The 20447-nt window shown below is 42.0% G+C and overlaps 1 protein-coding gene and 2 long non-coding RNA genes across 4 annotated transcripts in view; 2 read left to right on the forward strand and 1 right to left on the reverse strand.

Annotated features, from left to right (window-relative positions):
* LOC115348784 overlaps positions 1–3001 on the forward strand; it is a 46062-nt gene extending 43061 nt beyond the window's left edge. The window contains exon 3 of the long non-coding RNA XR_003925930.1: positions 2904–3001. This is a non-coding gene — a long non-coding RNA (uncharacterized LOC115348784). The remainder of the gene's footprint in view (positions 1–2903) is intronic.
* Positions 1–20447, reverse strand: part of DAB1 (DAB adaptor protein 1) — a 479714-nt gene that overhangs the window by 171495 nt on the left and 287772 nt on the right. The window lies entirely within an intron of this gene.
* On the forward strand, positions 3969–19134 carry LOC115348783. Of its 2 annotated transcripts, XR_003925929.2 has the most exons (3): positions 3969–4124; positions 9786–10110; positions 18303–19134. It is a non-coding gene; the product is annotated as an uncharacterized LOC115348783 (long non-coding RNA). The 2 variants fall into 2 exon arrangements; XR_003925928.1 differs by lacking the exon at positions 18303–19134 and having other exon boundaries at positions 9786–11333.

Genomic DNA, 20447 nt, shown 5'->3' on the forward strand with positions numbered 1-20447 from the left:
AACACAACTATCTTGCAAAATTTGAAATCCAAAATATTTAAAAGAAAATGGGTCCGTTATGGATGAGAGGGAAAGGTCAGTCTTCCTGTGTTTTGCTCAAGCAAGAACCTCTCAAAAGTATTAAAAAAGAATCACAAGGTTCATGGTTTAAAATTATTTTGATACATATATGCAGGGGTCTTCCAATGTATGTTTAAAAAAACCTGTGCCTTGCCCAAAGAACCAAGCAGGTTGACCATCAGGACAGTGTGTTCATTCTGGTACCTCTACTTTTGAAGCCCTAGTAGCAGCTACTTCAAGTCTACAGCCTCCACTACTGGTGTCACTTCATCATGTGAGGCCACAGGTCAAAGGACATACACAGGGTCTTTCACTAGCTGAGCTAAAAAAAAAGAAAAAGAAGAAAATCAATTTCAATCCTCCTAAGATGAAACCACTGATGTGTGCAGTCACTAAAGTCCCGAAGGTAATCCTACAAGAAAACATGATGGTGTCCTCCATCACTGTGCTGAGATACTGTTAAAGTGCAGCAAAATCACCTATGAGATATAGTCCAAGATCAGCATCTGTATCAAAACACTCCAAACAATAAATCTAAACTTCTAGACCAATGTGAATACTGCGTTTTAAATGTGTAATGAAACAAAGTGGTAATGACAAAGGGGCAAGGAATCTTACGTTTCAGGAAGGCGTTATGTATGTAGCTAAAGAAATAAACAATGACTGTGAATCCAGCACTAATTCCACCTACAGTTTCATTTCAAGAGTTTGAAAGCGCTGTTTAGCTTTGTGCCTTAATTCCTTTTTTAATATATCAGCTGCCTTTAGCACACTCAATGAAACATACCTAAGAGCAAATATAAAAGATATAAATCTCAAATAGGAGTAGAAATATCAAACTAACTGGTAAAAACTTGCTCTTCCATTATTTTTGAGTATAGCAGTAAGGAACAGATTGATACTGGCGTTATGGGGGGGTAGGGAGGAGAATGAAAGAACAATAAACAATACAATCATCAGTAGTTTAACACAGCACTGTGTCTTGCAACGGAAACATACTGTGAAACAGCTTGCGAGATAAGCTTCATCAACGATAAGTAATTTTTATTCCGTTTGAGTGGTTGAAAACAATAAACATGATTAAATGCTTCAGACATGCATTCAGAATTTAGACAAATGGCAAAGAGTGCCAAGGACTTTGCTTTTAAAACTACTTTGGGGAAAGACCTAAAAATTAAATTAACCAGTTTGAAATGTACAATAAAACAGAAGTTCATAGGGAAATTAAAAACTTCCCGCTCATCTGCAAGCTCCACGACTGTCCAAATCAGAAACAAGTTTTGTTATTTACTGTTCAGATGAACACTGGTCCCAGTTCCCCACCCCACTATTTTACCATTCATAGAGGCGTTTGACATGTGCCAGTCACGAATATGAGCTCCCATAGTGTGAAACACCCTGCAAAACACAAAAGAAAGAGGTGGCTCTGGCTCCCGGAGAGTTTACAGTCCCGTGCTTGTCCTGCCAGTCCTTGTCGGATCTGTCACGACTGTCCTGTTCCAGGCTGGCAGCGAGCCCCTGTGCGCACCTTCCCGCGGGCGGCAGCCGAGGAGCAGTGCGTTTTGAACTTTAACTAATTCAAGGGTGCCTGTTAAGACATTCCTGGTGACTCGGTGGCCACGCACAGACACAAAAAAGCACCCGAAACATTCAGATGGGGGGGGTTTTGTTTGTTGTTCTTCCCAAAGTAAGCGCCGTAAAGGCGAGGCACGTGAACCCACAGCACCCCATACAGCAACTCTTCACTTTACACCCACTTCTTGGCCGCGCACTGCTGGGAGGCGGGGGCCGGGGGGGCTCCTCGCCGAGGACCAGCCGCCGGCTCCCGAGGAGGGTCTGGGGCCCAAGCACCGCGCTGCCGAGGAGCTCCCCCGGCTCGGGAGGGCGAGATCGCGTCCCCCCGCCGGCCCCTCGGCTCCGGGCGCCATTTCCCCGCCGCTCCTCAGCGCGGCGTCTCCCGCCCCCGCTGCACCTTCCCGGGGAAGGCAGCGACGGCGCAGCCCAGCCCGCCGCCGGGCTCCCTGCCGGGTGGGAGCGAGGGGGGGGGGGGGGGGGGGGGGGGGGGGGCCGGGCCCGCTGCCCGGCAGCCCTGACAGGCAGCCGGGGGGACGCCTCTCCCCCGCCCCCGGCTCCGCGCCGCGGGAAGCGGGGCACAGCCGCGACCGAAGGTGCAATCGGCGCTTCCAGCTGGCGGGCGGCACCGGCTGAAGCTACTCGAAGCGGAGCGGAGCGGCTGCGCGCCCGGCCCGGGCAACCCCGCGGACCCCCCAGCACGGCGCGGCTCTCACGGTCCGGGGGGGGGGGGGGGGGGGTCGCGGCGGTGGAAATCCCGCAGCCGCATCGCGTCTGTGGGTCCCTCTTTGATTTTTTATTTTTTTTTCTTGCCCCCGCCAGGGGACATTGCGTCCGGGCTGGTAGGGGGGTGAGAGAGACCGCCTCTGCCCCGCGACTCGGCTGTGAGAGGGAAAGCCGCGCACCCCGCTCCCCTCCAAACCGGCAAGTTCCCGCGACTCGCAGGAGATTTCAGCCCTTTCCCCGCTCCGGGTGACGGGAGAGAGCTGGGGGGGGGGGGGGGGGGAACACGGGCAAAAAAAAACCCCAACTCCCTCCGGAGAGCAGCTGCCCTCCCCTGCCCTCTGCGGGGAGAGGGGCTTCTCCCCTCACGCGAGGGACCAACGCACCCCGCCACCGGGCACCCCGGGCCGCAGCCGCCCGCCCCGCTCGCTGCCCCCCCAGCCGCACCTGCCGCCGCACCCGCCCGGAGATCGGGCACACACACACACCCCCACACCCCTCCCCGGCCGCCGAAGGGAGAAGGGAGCCGGCGCCCTCACCTGCCCCAGCGAGCCCTCTCCTCCTCGCATTCCTCTGCTCCCCATCGTGGGCGCAGCAGCTGCTGTTATTCCTTAGGATACACATGGCTCGCCCATGCTGGGAGAGCCGCCTTCCCGCGTTGCCTGCCCTCTCCGGCCCCCGCCAGTGCGGCGCTGAGGCCAGAGGGAGGGGAAAAGGGGAGGTGTGTGGCGGAGGAAAGCTGCTGCTGCTGCTGCTGAGGGGTCGGTCTCCTCCTCCTCCTCCTCTTCCCAGGGCTGGGGATCTCGTCGCCGTTGGTGCAGCTGGGCAGGGAGAAGGCGGACGGCCGGGGCGGGATGGGAGCCGGGGGGGGGGGCTGGCTGGGCTCTTCCCGCTCAGGGCGGGGGGAGGACGGCGCGCCCGCTCGCCCCCAACCTGTCCCTCGCCTCGGGGGCAACCCTCGTGTGAGGGAGCGGCTGGCGGCCCCGCCGCCCAACTCCCCTCAGCGCCGCCCTGCCCCTCACAGCCGCCCGGCTCCCGCCTCACCGCGCTCAAGCCGCGGCCAGGGCAGCGGTAACCTAGCGGCGTCGGTAAAAGGGGCTTCCCCGTGGAGCGGGGGGTGGAGGAGGGCGGTTAGTCAGTCAGTCAGTCAGTCAGGGCGGGAGAGCGGCCCGCCGGCCCCTGCCCACGCGTGAAACCCGGCCGCGGCGCCGCGAACACGGTGTGTCCCCTACCCCGCCCCGGCCCCTCCTCACAGCCGCGGGGCTCCGGGCCCGCACGGGAGCGGCCGTGGCCGGGCTGGCCCCCCCACCCGGGAGCTGGTGGCCCACGGCCCGTGTGGTGCACGCTGAGGGGGGGGCGGTGGGGGGCTCGGGGGGCTCCGCCGTCACACCGCTACTGGTGTGGTGTTTTTCTCATGGCTTCTCCCAGTCACCCATGAAAATTTAATGAGGCATTTAGGGCTGTTACCTTCAGAGTCAATGGAGGAAGCATATTTAGCCTAATGCACTTGCTGCCGAGCCAATAGGTCTATTGCAGGCAGATCAGAAGTCATAGAGAGACTCTCCTTTCAACACAAAATTCACGACCCATTAAACTTATTCTGTGATAACAGCTTCTTTACAAACGGAGACCCACAGAGAACAGAGCCTGTCATGCACTTCCTGAAAGGATTTACATACAGAAGAGAAGTACATTCACGAGGTTATTGCTATTTCACTAGTATTATCTCCAATCAAGGCATAAAAGCAGCTCTGCTCTAGCTAACTGAGGTAAATGACTAAAAGAAAAGCTTTTTGCAGCCTCCAGATAGATCTCATTCGCCTCCCGGGTCTGAGTGGCAGTGTCTCCTTTGGCTGACAGGGAAGAGGGCTCAAACCATTACAGAGTATCCGATCGGATCAGAAATTACGAGCGAGATGTTAATGCCAGGCACACAAATACCTAACTGCTGATGTGCACTCTTCGAGATGACAGTCAAGGAGTGATCACCAAGATGCTCACAAGGTAGAAAGATGTCTACAGGTTATTTTACCTCCAACTGACAGGCAGGAGATCTGAACCAATGTGGCAACATGCTTAACAGGGCAGGGAGCACCCATCCAAGAGCAGAGGGAAAGGCTCAGCCAACAGATTGATTGAAAGTGCGTGCAGAGATCTGGTAACATTCTCAAACATTTTCAGTTTCATCTTCCTCAATTATTCTTTCCATAGCACATTAGGTACTAAGCGTAAAAGATAAAGTAATCTAATAACCTTTATGACTTAACAAAAACGTACTTCAAAAGTCATACCACATTTATAGAAGTAGTTGATGGAATGGTGACTTTTACTATAGACCTGTTTTCTTCAATTCCATTTATTACAGAAATGAAAGGCGGGATTATCAATTGAACCCACTTATTCTAATGTGGATTAAAAAAATCAAGTCCTAGTAGTAAACTTAATTGCAGCAATATTTCCTATTGCTGAGAATTTCACCATCTCAGGAAGACAAAGAACTTAAGAAAAAAATAAAGTAACAGAAGTCAGCCTTCCATTAGGAAATGATAGACAGCATCCTCTAGATGACCTGTGGCTATGCTTGCCTATAAGTATTAAGTCCAATATAATGTGGCGATCCTCAGTTCCCAAAAGGCATATTTTTCTGTTGGGGAAACAGTAAATGAACTGCTCTACACCCCTGCCCACTACACTATAAAATGAAGTTGCATTTACCATGTTGCCGGCCTCCCTGAGGTCCTGCAGTTTACAGGAAGGGTCCTAGCTCTTGACTAAGAAGAGAAGGAACTTTGAATAAGTGTAAACTTTATTCCCATTTCTGAAATTTATGGATGCAAGTCACACTTGCTAGCAATATTTTTTAAATATAGAAGACTGTACTAGCTCAGAGCTTGTAATATGAATGCAAATGAACTTGTAATTATACAATGCAATTTTCTACTTTTAAAAAAAACTATGAAAATAGAACAGACCTGAAGAGCAATATGAACTGCAGTTCTTCATTGTGTTCCTTCATTATGCAGGAGTTGCCATAAGCAATCTGCTCTGTTTTAATGTAAAATATTTTTTAGGCCATAACTTTGCAACACAAATTCTCACATGAGAACATTTATATGGTCACAGTTCCTTGTCCCTAGTGAAAAACATGACCAAGATACAAAAGTGCAAGAAATTTGGTGTGATGATTGGCATAGCCTTCTTTTGTCTTTATCTGTAAAGCTTATTTAAAGTCAACATTCCTATATTCTCCTTTCTGATGATGTACTATACCATCACAGATTAAGTGATAAACCATTAAGAGTTGTTTATTAAGAACTGTAGGCCAAAGATGTCATTTCCACTAATCACTAACCAGCTAGAGGAGCTGAAGATAGGAACCTAAAAAAGTAGTTCTCTAAACTATTTTTCCAATGTGTTGAATAGTTACCTCTGCAGCACTCAGTCCCTTAGTACTTGCTAAAATAGCTGAAGGGAAAGTAGTACTATCTTCTTAATTCTTGATTAGATTTGAGCTAACAGAACAATGATCATAAGCTATTTATATGTTCTGGTACACGTTAGTTGAGATAGGGATGAATTTAATGTTACAACCAAGAGCACTGCATAAATTGTTTAAAGAATTGCCTCAAAATAACATTAAAATATCCACTACTGATACCTGCACACCTGGATTTTAAGTAATTTGTTATACTACCCAATTTACAACAAGAACTGCAGTTGCTAGTAAACCGCTATAAGAAGTGCCCCACAGAGCAAAAACGTTTACCTGGAAATAAGGGATAATTTGCAGCGTAATTATTGAAAGTGAATTCACTGATAATTCAGAGTCAAGTTTTCTGACCCCCTAAGAAAAGGTTACTCAAAAAACTTCCCGCTTTCACCTCATAGGCAAGTTAATCAGCATCAGCTAACCCTGGTTAGGCACACAAGCTAAGAATGGAGCTGGTTTCCTTTCAGAGCAGACCCAAATGAGGACCATTTGCTGCAAGATGGATCTCCAGAGCTTCCATTCCTAAAATCTGCTCTGATGATGCAAATTTTTAGCATTCTATTGGCCAAGGAGAAGAAAGTTTTCTTTTATTTAATCCACTGGGTTTTGTCCAGCTGCAAGCCTATGTGTTTCTCATGTGAAATGCTAAGATAGTATCCACACTGTAAAACTAGAATCATCTTGCAGAAATGGTAAATCACTAGGCCATAAAACCTGTAAGGTTATTGTCAGTGCACATGTGTAACAACCATTAGTATTAATGAGAACTGGACATTCTCTGAGGTGGAATATAGGTGTTATTTTCATTAAACTAATTCACATATCTCAAGCTGTGGTAATTATAAAGGGCTACCAAACAATGTTACAGAGAAATTTTGAGCGTTGTTCAAGAAGGAACTTCAGGTGGTGCTTTAAAACAAACTAGCAGTGAAAGATATTTGCTACACTTTATTTGATTCAAGTGTGATTTTTGGAGTGGGTATTCAAATATTTGAAAAGAGAATCAGCCATTATTTCTGCTATTAAAGTCTTACTAAAATACAGGACAATGTGCAGACCATCCCTTGCCAATTGAGCTCTCAAAATGTTAACTTCCTCACAAAACCACTCTTCACATTTACTGATCTATATTGTAGCCCACAGCAGGATCATCTTGATCACTCTCAAGATACTCTACGTGAATAGTTCCTCACACAATAGTGGTTTCACTCTAATAAGTTCCTCTAAGGCAATTAGGCACTGACTGAAAATAATACCTACTGCATTATCAGTAGCTATGGTAGCCCATCTCTTATCATTGTAGCCACACAGTTAGCTCCTTAGCCATTCAGCAGAATTAATCACAATTTGGTATTCATCCTCTATTTTCTCAAATGCGAAGAAACTCAGCACTTTCAGTTCACTAAAGATCTATTATGGATATTTTCTCACCTATTTATACCTACTCAGCTGATAGGTGACTGAACAGAATATGTTGCTGAACACTACTCTTGCCCATCAAAAAGATCTATGTAGAAGAATTGTGGTGATCCTTCATGGAAAATGAGAAGCCCCTCTATCTTCTGGCAGTGGCACATCAGGAAGACGTTATGATAATTCTTCACCACACAGTGCAATCTGGTGGAACATGTATTATCCTGAAAAGTCCCAGATATCTCTTAAAAACCAGCAAATGAAAATACTGAAAATGAAATTAAGTCTTGAAAGTCTTAAGTCCAGAGACTTATCACTGGTTTCTGAAGATATACCTGTGTATGTTCCTACTGTATTACAGCTTGGTCACAGAAGGGACTCTTCCTTTCATGTATCTCAAAAAAGATGGCACAATCTTGTAGTTAGACATGCAAAAAGGGTTCAGGAGCTTGGTTCAAATCCCAGCTCTGTCACTGACTGGTTGTGTGACCTTGGATAAGTCAACTATACTTTTCTTAATGTCCATCTCTACCACACTTATTTTACAGGCCTACTATGAGACTTTCTCCACTAATATTTCGAAAGACCACAGAGACATGCAAGGATATATAACACTACATAGATGGTAACCATTGTTACAGGTGACCGTTCATTCCATTTTCAGTCCCAGGAGGAAAAATAGAAAAAAGATCTTATTGTTGTGTCTGCTAGCTCCTGTTACTCTCCATCACATATTCAAAACATTACTGAACTAACCCTAATGAAATCTTTTTCCTCAACTTCAAATGAACAGCGCCAACATACATTCTAAGACTGCCCCTCTAAAATCTGTCTTCAAGTAGATGGCAGCAAGTAGGTGCCTGTCTTGCCAAATAATGGAATTTGCAAAAGCGCTGGAGATTATGAACCACATTATTTCCCAGATGCCCATAAAAGAGTCTGTGATTCTTCAAGTACAGCGATCAACTTCTTCACAAATCCAAACAGCTTCATATTTCAAATCCTTTTTGGCAAGGTGCATTTCCCTTCACAGCCAATTAACTGCAAACTAATTTAGAGTGGGTTTGCTTTTGCAAACATAAGTGTCAGATTCCAACAGAGAATGTGTTGCTAAGAGCATGATATATGCACACATTCTGAATTCCATTGTTCTCTCATCCCCCCCCAGACATCACTGATGATCCACATAGAGAAATCTCTGAATTAAATAAGCTCTTTTCTAGGAAAAGTTCACAGATGAAGAAAATTTTCAGCATCTCTTATATACTGAAAGCCCACATGTTCTGTATTACTTTGGAAAGTATACTAGTTTAAACACATAAACTGACAGCAAAGGGTATCTACTATGGAAAAATGTACATTTACTATAGAAAAATCTATTTACCCATGGAAAATACAGATCTGCTTTATAGAGAATTTTGAAATTTGCCTTTATTCTGAATTAGACAGTAAAAGGGGGTTTGGAGATTTTGTTTTAAACTGTCCACTTCTCCAAGAAGAAAGCTTATTGCAGCTTGCTCTTAAGATGCAGTCTACTTTAACAAGTAGTCAAGGCGTATAAGCTCTCTGATTTGGACAATGCTGCAACTTCTTTTTACTAAGTATGTATTTATCTTCATTATTTCTTCATTTTCAGATGTTAGCTTTACAATCAAAAACTTCAGACTCAGAGATCCCTAAAGATCTTGGCTGTTGTCATATTCCATGATTTTGACAGCAAAAGATCCACTTGCCATTGCAAAAATCATTTTTGTTAAAAAGAGACAGACAAGCATGATATTTAGGACTGTATTCCCCTCAATTTCTGCCAAAATAACAGGTATTCAGAAGACAGCAATTGCGTGTAGTGAATGTCCTCAACAAGTAAGGTTGTTTGTCATTTCCTCTTATGTCACATTACATTTTCCTCTTTATATTTTCCTTTAAATATTTAGACAAAGCAGAGAGTTTTAAACATGTCATTGACACAAATAAATGTTTAAGCAGTCATTCTACCTCGGGTTCAGCTCTTGTCAGATCTGATAAGTTAAATATCACTGGCTCTGGTCAGTAATTGGAGGGAAGACCTCTGAGGAAAACTCAAGTGCTGAAGTAAGTGGCACTAGTTATTCAGTAGGTGTTTTTCTTAACCTCAGACTCATCGTGAAAAATGGCCTCAGCATGGTATTATGAGCACTAGCTGAACAAGGCGTCTTCAAGTAAGATTTAATGTGTTATTTCTGTTAGGCATGAGAAAAGATTCCTAACAGTTTCCTTTGAAACTTGCTAAGCCCACTTTCAAGTTACTTGAGCCCACTGCTATGTAAAACTATCTTTGAAAGTATGAAATCGATTTTTAATCATTTTCCTTTTAATAATAATACATTTTAAAAATCTATTGTATAAATAGTAACTTGTACATTTCTTTGCCTTTACCATCTACGATCCTGACCCTTCCTTTTACCCTCTCGTTATGTTTCTGAGCGGTCAGCCTCTCAGTCTAGCTCATGGGTACCCAAAGCATAAATGTTTTCTTCTGCCATTTCAGAACCAACATCAGCATTTCCAAACCCAGATATAATCCCTCTTCAACAGCTGCTGATTATTGACTGATTTGCCACTGCTCCTTCATGATGGAAGTGGAACTGACACTGATGGGACCATCCCCAAAGCCCATCCACCCTTCAGGCTGTGGAGCACATTGAAGCCAAGGACTGAGGAATTATGTGAGGGTGGTTCACTTGCTTATGAACTCAAGACTTCCGTGTATGTGGCTCAACAGTAAACAACTGCCAGGGCTAACACCTGCAGTTCAAGTACAAGATCTCTGTGCTTCTGGGACCCCTATGACACACCATGAAGTTAACGTACAGGTAAAACTAGCTCCTGGGATGTCCTCTTTGTCCAGCAAGGAGGCTGGACCCTGGAGCTCCCAGTCCCCAGGCACTCTGCACAGTGAAGGTTTGCACAAGTCTGGAAACCTCAACTCTGGGCAGCATGCCAGAGTTCATCCAAACATATTTGCCTAAGTTGATATTTCTGTAGTACATTTCAAAACTTGACAAATCATTACTTTCTGACGTTCGGTATTCATATTTTTTTTCTCTTTAAGCTTTCCAGGCAGAAATGTAAATTGCAAGTGCCACCATAGCAACTCAATGCAAAAATACAAATCTTCAAATAACAAATTAAATGAAGGATGTTTGAAGTATTTTTATTTTGTAATAAATTTATAAGTGTCAACTAGATCAGGGCTTCATTTCTAAAGGGGTTTTACTGTCTATCTAAAAAGACAATCCTTCACTTGAAAGAGATTATAACATTAGCCTGAGACAAAACATAGAGGTATAACAAAACATCTCAAATGCATACTATTTTTCTATAGAAGAAAACTGTTTAATGGTACCTAAATGCTCCTAAATGGTACCTTAGGTTCCTAAATGTCTATGTCACTGGCTTTCCTGGCTTTCTTACTGACATTCAAAAGGAAATTATGACAGAACCAAGACAGAACCTATACAACCCAGTTTTGGAGTCCTCAGCCACTGCCACAAAAACAGGGTAATTTCAAAGATGGTTAACAAATGGGATCTTTTAAAAGACTGATGGTTGTCATATGCTTAAGGCTCAGTTTGAAACTATGCAGCATATACATAGAAGAGATGACAGTTTTTCAGATATGTGGTTTCTCCGGCTAAGGTGGTATTTCTCCAAATCAGGATAACACTCAACAAACCAGAGAATACAGTGGCACCCCTTCAACCCAATATGAGGGCCAAGTTCCAGTTTTAGATGCTAAGCACGCGCTATTGCAACTTTCAGAAGGCTTACTTTCACATATATTGTGCATCAAAGACTGAATCTGTATGCCAACCTCTAGCAAAACTGACAAAAACAGCAGCATCGGTATCCACAGAAGAAGTTACATGAAATCAAGGTTATGTACAGAATAAAAAGAAATCCAAGTTATTGTTAAGCTGAATAACCCATTCCTTTCTGATTCCTTCATTTCTCATCAACATCTGCCTAAGTGTATCTCCCTTTACAATGAAGTTTGTTTCCACAACATAAAAATAAATTTGAACAAGAACACCAAGATGTTTGTCAGCTTTCAGAGCAGGGAAAAATCCATATTCTTTAAAAAAACAAGGCTTTTGAACATGCAAGCATGTTCACTCTGGACTTCAAATACATCATAGACACGGTCTTTAGCAAGGATCAGAATCCAAATTTGATTAAATAGGTAATGGATTACAAAAGATCTATAGCATTCAACTGAATGGTTACCTTCCGTTGAAATGTAAGTGCTTGGGACTGACAAATGTCAATAAATAATACAGCTCAGGAGTGGGTGGTAAGCAAGACTAGATCCATCTGGTCTGTTGATGAGGAAGAAAGAGTGCTGTAAAACTCACAGCTACAGGAGTGTGACCAGGAACACATATGCAAGGGCGCATACTGGATGAGAAAATGGAAGCATGCAGCTTCCTCAGCCTCATGCCCTTATGTTAACTTCAGATCTGTAGTAACATATGCTCCAGTCCTGCATATCGCTGTCCATATTTGTGCTTGGTACATAATCTCCCATGAAGACACGAGCATGGCTTAGATTGGAGAAAGTAGAGTTCATGGGAAAATCTGCTGAAATTAAACAGCACCAGTAAATGAAGCTAGAAGTTCCAAACATTTGTGTCCAGGTAGCCATAAATCCACCTTCCCACTTTTCCTATTCTATTAACATCTTCCTTTCCTAATCCATGAGGGTTTTTGCAGTTTGTCTGACACACCTACTCACTGCTTTGCCTCTAACATAGTCTGGAAAATGAACCCCTCTCTCTATAGAACACTAATTTGCTACACCTTCAGAAGATGATTTGCATTGAGCTCAGGAAGCATTTTCTGTGTGTTTTGATGAGCCATCAACTATTTCAGATACTATTCAAGCTCACCAACAGATTTCAAAATGAAACAAAATCTACCTCTCATCACATGCACAACAGGATATAACAGATGTCACAGAGAAACCAAGTAATAGCAGTTTTCATGGTTGAATTCAACAATTACCTCTGTGCTCCACTCTGTGGACTCTGCCATAAGGCCCAATAAGCATGAAAGAAACACCTACCCCAGGAGTCCAGTGTAAACTTTTATAAACAAAGTCTAGCAAGGCACAAGCCAGAAAACCATCCACATACACATCTTTTACACTAAAACCCACCCAAGAGTTAGGTTGATATCTAATCTTGAATACACTATGTCCTGTTGGAGCAAAGAAGGATGTACACTGTTGGAGAAAGAACAAAACTGATGTCTCTTCTGGGCAGAACAAAGAATACTGTGCCCACGTTTACACTGTAATTTCACTCTCATCGGCAATATTTGCTGGCAGGAATGGCATCCTGTTGGTAACTCCATCACTGACCACTTGCAGCCAGTATGAACACACTATAAACCCCCTCTTACAAAACAACAGCACTTGGCAGCTCCTTCCAAAACCCTCTCCAGATAAAAAGCCCAATGAAGATCCTTTTCTTCGGCTCATTGCACAGGAGTTGTACAGGGTTTTTCTGTCCCTGTGTAATTTTCTCCTGCAATGTGTACTCAAGGTTAAAATGCTGTCCTTTCTCCTTGGTGATATCTGTCACTGAACTATCAAAGTATACACATTAGAGAGCTTGCCAAGTGGATAGTCAAGCGATGCAAAGATAGGCCTTTGATGCACATTGTGACCTTAGTGCATTCCCTTTAAACATCTAAAAAAGGGAAGGAAAAGAGCCTCTTCTCTTTTCAATTTGGGGGGAGGGAGGCATTAAGTGGCTCTTTGGGTACAGTAGCCTTCACTTTTATTGCAATTATTATAGCCCCTAGAGGCTTCAGCTGAGACCAGAATCCCTTTATGGTGAGCAGTGTAAGACATAAAGCAAGAGAAAAGCCTTATCTCAAAAATGCATAAACTAAACACAGCTGAAAAGGCTAGTAAGAAAACATCCTCATCCCTGTTACCATAAGGAAAGAAGGCATAGGACATAAGTGAGTTTTTCTCCAAAATTCCAGTGAAATCTGTGTCAAAGCCAGGTCTCTGCCAACTGCTAGGCTGACACCTTCACTTCAGAACGACGCATCTACGACACAGACCTCATCTTCCAGGGACTGCAGCTCTTTCACATCGTGCGTGGCCTTTGAAGAGACCTTGTAGACCAGTAAATCAACATTTACAAAGCTAATTGCATACACAGGCCTTTCTGGGATAATGGCAGTTTGTTAGTTTCTCTGTATTTGCCACAAAAGAAGGAAAGAGAAGAAAACCGCAAGCTTTGAACAGTACAAATACTAGCTGTAGGAAGCATTCAGGTCATGCATCTGGCACGACCGCTAACTCTTTTCTTTTACCTGGTCTGCATATCCAGCTGAGAGTGTCCATTTTACTACCTATTCACCCGGCCTAGTGTTTGAATACTCATTGCGATTTAAACATTGCCACACAAAAGAGCATTAAAGCTCAAATATGACTTAGAGCAGAGTTTAACAACAATCATAGGGGAACTATCTCATTTTAGTTAAAAGGGAGTAGGATTAGATGCAATTAAGAGCTCCCAATGATGTAATAAAGACAACTAAAAAAAAAATCAAGGCAAGTGGGCAAGAAGCAATCACCTTTCTGTCTAGAAACAGTAAAATAATGACAGCCTGATTGTTCTTAGGGTCACCAAGGCCAAAATGTGCAAAATGACCTTCATTAAGTCATACTTTGTACTTTTGCTAGGGGACTGTTGCATCTGCTCTTTTCAATTTGGCTTGTTTGAGTAACAAAGCTCCCAGCGATCATCTAAACCTCATTTGAAGCACCTGTGAACAATTCATTATATTAATATAACAGCAGGGGAGGAGTAGAGATACTAATAAATAGGTTGTTGAGCAGCTTCTGCTGCCAAGGTTGCTTTACCTAGCAAGGAAATGTCCCCTCCACCCAAAAGCTGGGGCACTGCATTGAGACACTGTGATCTGTTGTACCACAACCTGTCAGAACGCACATCTGGCAATAGGGAAGCAGGTAAATTAATTTTTCCTTTCAAAACAGTTGATAAACTTGTGTCTAATACTTCTGAGAGACTCCAGCATGATTTCAAACAGTTTGTTCTCAGTTAACATAGAACAAATGTTCTCCAGCTAAAGGTGGCCATGAAAGGCATTTGGTAATGATTTGTACCAGCTGGGCTTCTCATTACTTTGAATAGATTTGTGTAAATCAGCACATAAAAATAAACAAGTGGTCAATGCCTTTAATTGCATTTGGATGTAGTGTGTAGTAAGAACAAACATCTGAACTTTTGCATTTTTCCTCACATTCTGCAGTTTCAGAAAATAGATATTTTTTTTTTTTAATAGAAAGAAGAGCAGCAAAAAGAATTTGCTGTTAACATCTATTTAGTCTGGTTTCATTTAGTCACATTTTGCAAATGTCAGTGAAAAGCAAAGGTCAGCTGGGAAAAAAACAGTATGCTATGGATCAGTACAATTACAGAATGCAGAGTAGGATGGGGTTATAGAATAAGCTTAGGAGGAAAACATATCTGCAGTATTGGATATACATGTGGTAAAATACTGCTCATGGACCAGCATATCTATCACTTTAAAATAGTAGAAGAAAAGATATTGTTTATGTTACTGTACTTTAAGATCTTTTTCCAAAGAAACAGAGAAGAATGTCATGCTTTCAATTCACCGCCTCTTTTTTTATATTTGGGCAGCTTTGAAACAGCCTTGGTTTTGACAACCAGTTTGCAGGCCAGAGCATCCTAGTTGTGCTCTTGCTGCAGTGAATTTTTCTTCCATTGCACAAAGGGACCATAAGAAATTATAAACAAAGTCCCCATAGAAGATGTAGGCTGTATTCCTCACTTTACAAAGGACCCTGGGAAAACACAGTAATGTCTAACTTTTAAAAGTGTTTAACGTTATCTAAATCAGTATGCATTAAGTATCTAAAACCCCTTCTTGGTCTCTCTCATATTGTCTTCTGTCTCCATTATTCTGCTGGGTATGGGAGTATTTACAGCTACCTCAAGACACACTATGAGCTTTGATAAGTCAGTGTTGGTAAAGCATGCTGAGAAACTTGAAAGGAATGTGTAGTTAATAATTATCAAGTATCTTGCCCTTACAGATTTGGTTGAAAGTTTGTTACTATTATTATTCTGGAAGGCACACAAAATCCATACAGAAGCGTCTCAAGGCAGTTGAACTGGAATAGGCATTGCCCCATTTTCATCCCTTTATATGAAGAACAGAAAATTAAAAAAAGATATTGCATTTATCAATAGCCAGGAGGGATAACATTTTAAACACAAAAGTTAATATGATCAATATAATTTTATATCAATATAACAGAGTAAACAACATAACTCTCATAACATCACAACCTCACATTTTTGATGTCACCATAGATATGTATTAAAGATTATTTCTTTCAGCCAATTTTCTCATTATAAGACAACCTTTTTATTCTGTAAATAAATTTGTTGGTTTCTCAACATTCAATGCAACATGTACAGAAAAGCCATAAAGATATCCAATTCGTATTTCTTAATTTTGATGCATTTTTTTAAACTTAGAAGCCATAAAGTAACCAAAATCTACTATTATCTCTTTGCTGGAATTGATTTAGCAAAAATTGGTAATTGTCACACTGCTTGTTGGGTATCAAATATAAACAAACATTTGCACATGTACTATGAAATCCTTTCCAGAACATGAAATTGAAGAATAGACAAAACTGCTTTTATAAAAAAACAAGATCATTTTTATCATTTTTGTGTAAGGGACAATCATTTGAAACCTTTCTTTGAGCCAAAAAAAAAATCACATGACACAAGCAGGTTGAGGGATTTTCAGTAATTGTATCTTTCACATCTATCTTCTGCATAGATAGCTATGAAATAAATACTGTGTGTGAACATGTATAAAAATGTACTTGAGGTACTTCTGTTAGATAGAATCTCATCCCCTTGAAATTGCCTTTCACATGAAAGATGCCCATTGACAACCAGCAGTTTAACTAGCTAGGAATATATATAGTCAGCTACCACTCAGCCTTAAACTGTTATCTGATTTGTCCCATAAAGCAAAATATATGAGGTACACGATACAGCATGGGGATAATGTACAATAAACATAACTTACACTGCAGGAAAATGAGTTCCTGTTGGATCACCTCACAACAGATTCAACTGTGTAAGAATCCGCCCAATCTGATCAAACTGTTTTCTTGTTTATATTACTTCATCCCATAAGCATAATTAAAAACAGTCTTTTTGGTAAGATAGTTCTGTGATAGCTTTTAAATTGCTTATTCTACTGAAGCCTGCCAAAACTTCCCCCCCCCCCCCCCCCCCCCCCCCCTTTTGAAAATACAATCTGCATTACTCGCTGCAGTGGCAAAGAAGTACAATCGTACTATTCTTTTCTCAGCCTTTTCCCTCTGAATCTTTATAGAGCATGCAATTACTGTTGTCTTTTTAGGCTTCATCTCGGGACATGAGAAGCTATGGTTCATAAAGAATGGACTGTATTGGAAAGACTTTCAAAAATCCTGAAGTTAAAAGCCATCAAGACTTCTGAATAATAGCTCACAAAATATGTTTACATTTTACCAGGGTTTATTAACTTATGTCTCCATTAAAAGATCAAGAGAAAAAGGATTTCTTTATAGGTCTTTTTACAATAGTTATTTATTTGCTCTTAATGAATGCAGACTCTATGTCAAGTCTTATCCATAGTGTTGAAGTTATGTAATTTTGTACATATTAATCACCACTTTAGATGTTCTGTATCCCTTTAAAGGTATAAGTGTGGAAAGGAAGTCTTCACATAGCTTGCATTCTCAAATAATTGCTATAAAATCAAAGGCAGAGGTTCTGGCATAACTTTCTTCACCTAAGCATGTACTTTATAAATGCTTGCATTGAGGAATTTTGAACATGTAACCCATACACTACAAAAAAGTACAGAAGTTGTGGCTTCAAAACCCAAAGGCCTGCTATGAGTTTGTCCTATTAGATATTGAATAAAAGTAGGTCAGGAGGACCTGTACCCTGAGGAACCTATCATCTAAATAGTTGATACGGTCTTTGGCTGGAAGGGAGCCTGAAAACACATATTTTGATAGCAACAAGTTTATTATTCTAATTCATGATTTCTGAATGAAGAAAAAGAACATTATTAGGTAACCTAATGAGATGAGAACAAAAGGAGATGGGGTAGGGAAGTCTGGCAGAGAAAAGCATGGTGAGAAAGGCACACGTGCCTGAAAGCTGCAATGGGGATACAGTGATGAAGGGACAGATGGAGTCAGAGCAAGGCTTCCACACAGGTCCTTCCACAGCTTGTGGGTGAGCAAAGAACAGAAACTCTTCCAATAGCAGCTTTTGCACAGGCAGGTCTATGCACAACAAATTCATTATTGTTTATAAAACCAAGCATGTCAAAACCAGCTTTTGATTCTTCTGGCCACAATCCTCATTTACACCATTAATGGGCTTCTAAGTTCTATGGTTTGTTAGCATTATACAGACTGTACTTTGAAGAGCGCAAAAAAAAAAAAAAAACACCATAGCAGATTGGAACAAATCGGGCCATAAATGGGTTTGTAGGAAAGAGTAATTCCCTTATCGTTGCCCAAACTTTCCCTTCTTGTCACAGGTTCACTGCAAACACAGTCTGAAATTTTGTCTACTCTCGTTGACCATTTACCTCTAGCTTTCTTGTGTTGTGGGTTTTTTTTATTATTTCTTAATTAGATTATAAACACTTCCTACAAAAACAGTAAAGCACTGCCTCTGAGCTGGTTCCTGGTAACAGTACGTTTTAAATGTATATTAACTCAATATTTTAATTTCAAACTGAATGTAAATTAAATTAATCTTTCAACAGAAACAGTAACTTGTCATTTTCCTTAGTGCTTGTCTCATGCAAAATTGTTCACTGTTTAAAAAGCCATTTTTTAAACAAAGTAAACAAAATTGGTTATTGACGTCAGAACAAGCCCTTCTGTCTTCTGTTATTCCAGATCTGTACTTGGTGGAGGGATGTCATCAAGATGGTTCTATCATTTTCCAGTCAGTGCTCTTGCTACAAGCTTACATAAAGTCTTGCAAGCTGTTGGAAATATTATACCCTTGTGGTGTACCATTGCCTGCTTCACTACTGTCTGGGAGCCTACTTCAAGGTATTGACAACCATATTTCTTGGTTTTCTTGACTTAGTTAAAAAGCTTGTTTTAACCACAAAATTTGTTTTCCTAATACAGAGCTATAGGGTGACTAGTTTTTTCATTTAATTCCTTCTCACGCTACAGCACTTGCCAGCTTGGTCCAGAAAACAGTGGAGTAGGGAGTACTACCTGCAAACAAAGTGATACCAATCTCTTGCTATTTGGCCAGTGATCCCTCACATCCCCAGGGAGGACGACTGGGTAGGCGTCCCTGATGCTTATGGGACTCTGCTTCACAGGCCTGGAAAAGGGCAATCAGTGCCAATTGCTCATTAACCTTCTCCACTGTTGCAAATCTATTGCCGTGCCTGGATATGAAAACATCTTTACGAGAGCAGAGCCAGGGAAATGGAGGTGCAGGGTGTGGTGGGAAGGGTCACACATCTTCATCAGCAAGGAACTAAAGGAAATGGAAGGAGGGGTGACATTACAGGATTTTATTTTCCATTAGCATCACAAAAATAACATATTCAGCATAAAAGTAATGTATTTTCCAGGGGACCTATTTACCTCTGAGACCAGAGTCTCTTCCTCCTGACAGTTAAACTATGGAGAAATATCTCCCAGGATTTATCTTTGATTTTAAGCAATTAGTTTTTTGCTGTTCAGGATACCTCCGAACAATTTTAGCCAGTACTTCCTGAGAAGGTTTGCTGTGACATCTGATACTCCGTATCAGCTCTGTGGGGAGAACACAGAAGCGACCAGTTATTCTCAGAGGTTTTCTATGTCTTGAGTCCTTAAAAGTAATGTTAACTATAGAGCTTAAATCAGCACTGTCGGGGGCACCCAGTGTTCCTCCTAACACAGCAGCCCAAGGCTGCCAGCGGCATTACCATTGCTCTATTGAAGCTTGCTGTGAGGTGGAAATACTACCCTGGAGTTCATGACTTTGTAGCTGCAAGAAAAGATATAACCATCAGATCTTATTATACCATCTTATGCACAACTCAATAGAAAAGGAAAATCCAATACAGGACTCTGAGGATCAAGAAATCCTAGCAAAGTTATTCGTGGAGGAAAAAAAAAATCCAAAACGCAAAAGCCAAACAGGTGGAAGGAGCAGGTTTAACTTTACAGCTGCATAGTACAGACACCCCCACTGAAAACTGAAGAGTTTACATCCTTATGATCTTTGTGTGACTGATGCGCTAATGAGCAAATTTCCCTCAGACTTGCCCTCCCTACTAGTTTTTAACTGTGCACGCTAATCAGCACAACCTGCTTCATTAAAAACACTGCATTTGTGGGAGGCTGTGGAGAAAGCGGTTTGCCTAAAACATTTTTTGCAAAGATTTCATAGATCCAGGATGAATTTTCTGATCAAAATCCATGAAAGAGACTAAGATAAGAGAAATCCAGGTTTAAGTTCATGCCCTCTCTAATTCAAGTCCAAGTATTCAGTCTCTCATTCCCCTCCCCTTTAGCTCGATGAATATTTATTCTTACGAAGTGGAAGGGCTTTAAACAGAAGAGATCAAAAGCAACAGAACAAATCTGCAGCCCTGTGGCTGAGTCCCCCTCCACAAGGGCTGTAGGAGGACAGGTTAAAACCCCTGCTCCCCGTTACATGCCCACCCGGCTTCCCCAGGGGTGCTTCTCCCCATCCGCACCATCTCACAGGCCTTCAAAGGGCTGTGAATAGAAAAGAGCTTCTGATTCTTGGGCATTACACATGCTATTCACCTCTTTTTGTGTTGTTATTAATAAACATTTCCATTTTTAGAGCTGCATGTCTGCACTTAATGCTTACCTCCCCATGCTACCAGCCTTTGTAGGAACGTTTCAAGTATTCACTATCCTTCCCCTTAATGACAGCTCATTGAAGGGAAACACCATTAATGTTTCAGTGGTGCTCATTGTACGCAGGATACCAACGCAAATATTATCTCAGGTTATTTTTATGTTAGCTTTGCGCACCGAGTGGTAGTGTTGCCAGCA

Source organism: Aquila chrysaetos, chromosome 12, assembly GCF_900496995.4.
Source record: "Aquila chrysaetos chrysaetos chromosome 12, bAquChr1.4, whole genome shotgun sequence".
Lineage (NCBI taxonomy): Eukaryota > Metazoa > Chordata > Aves > Accipitriformes > Accipitridae > Aquila > Aquila chrysaetos.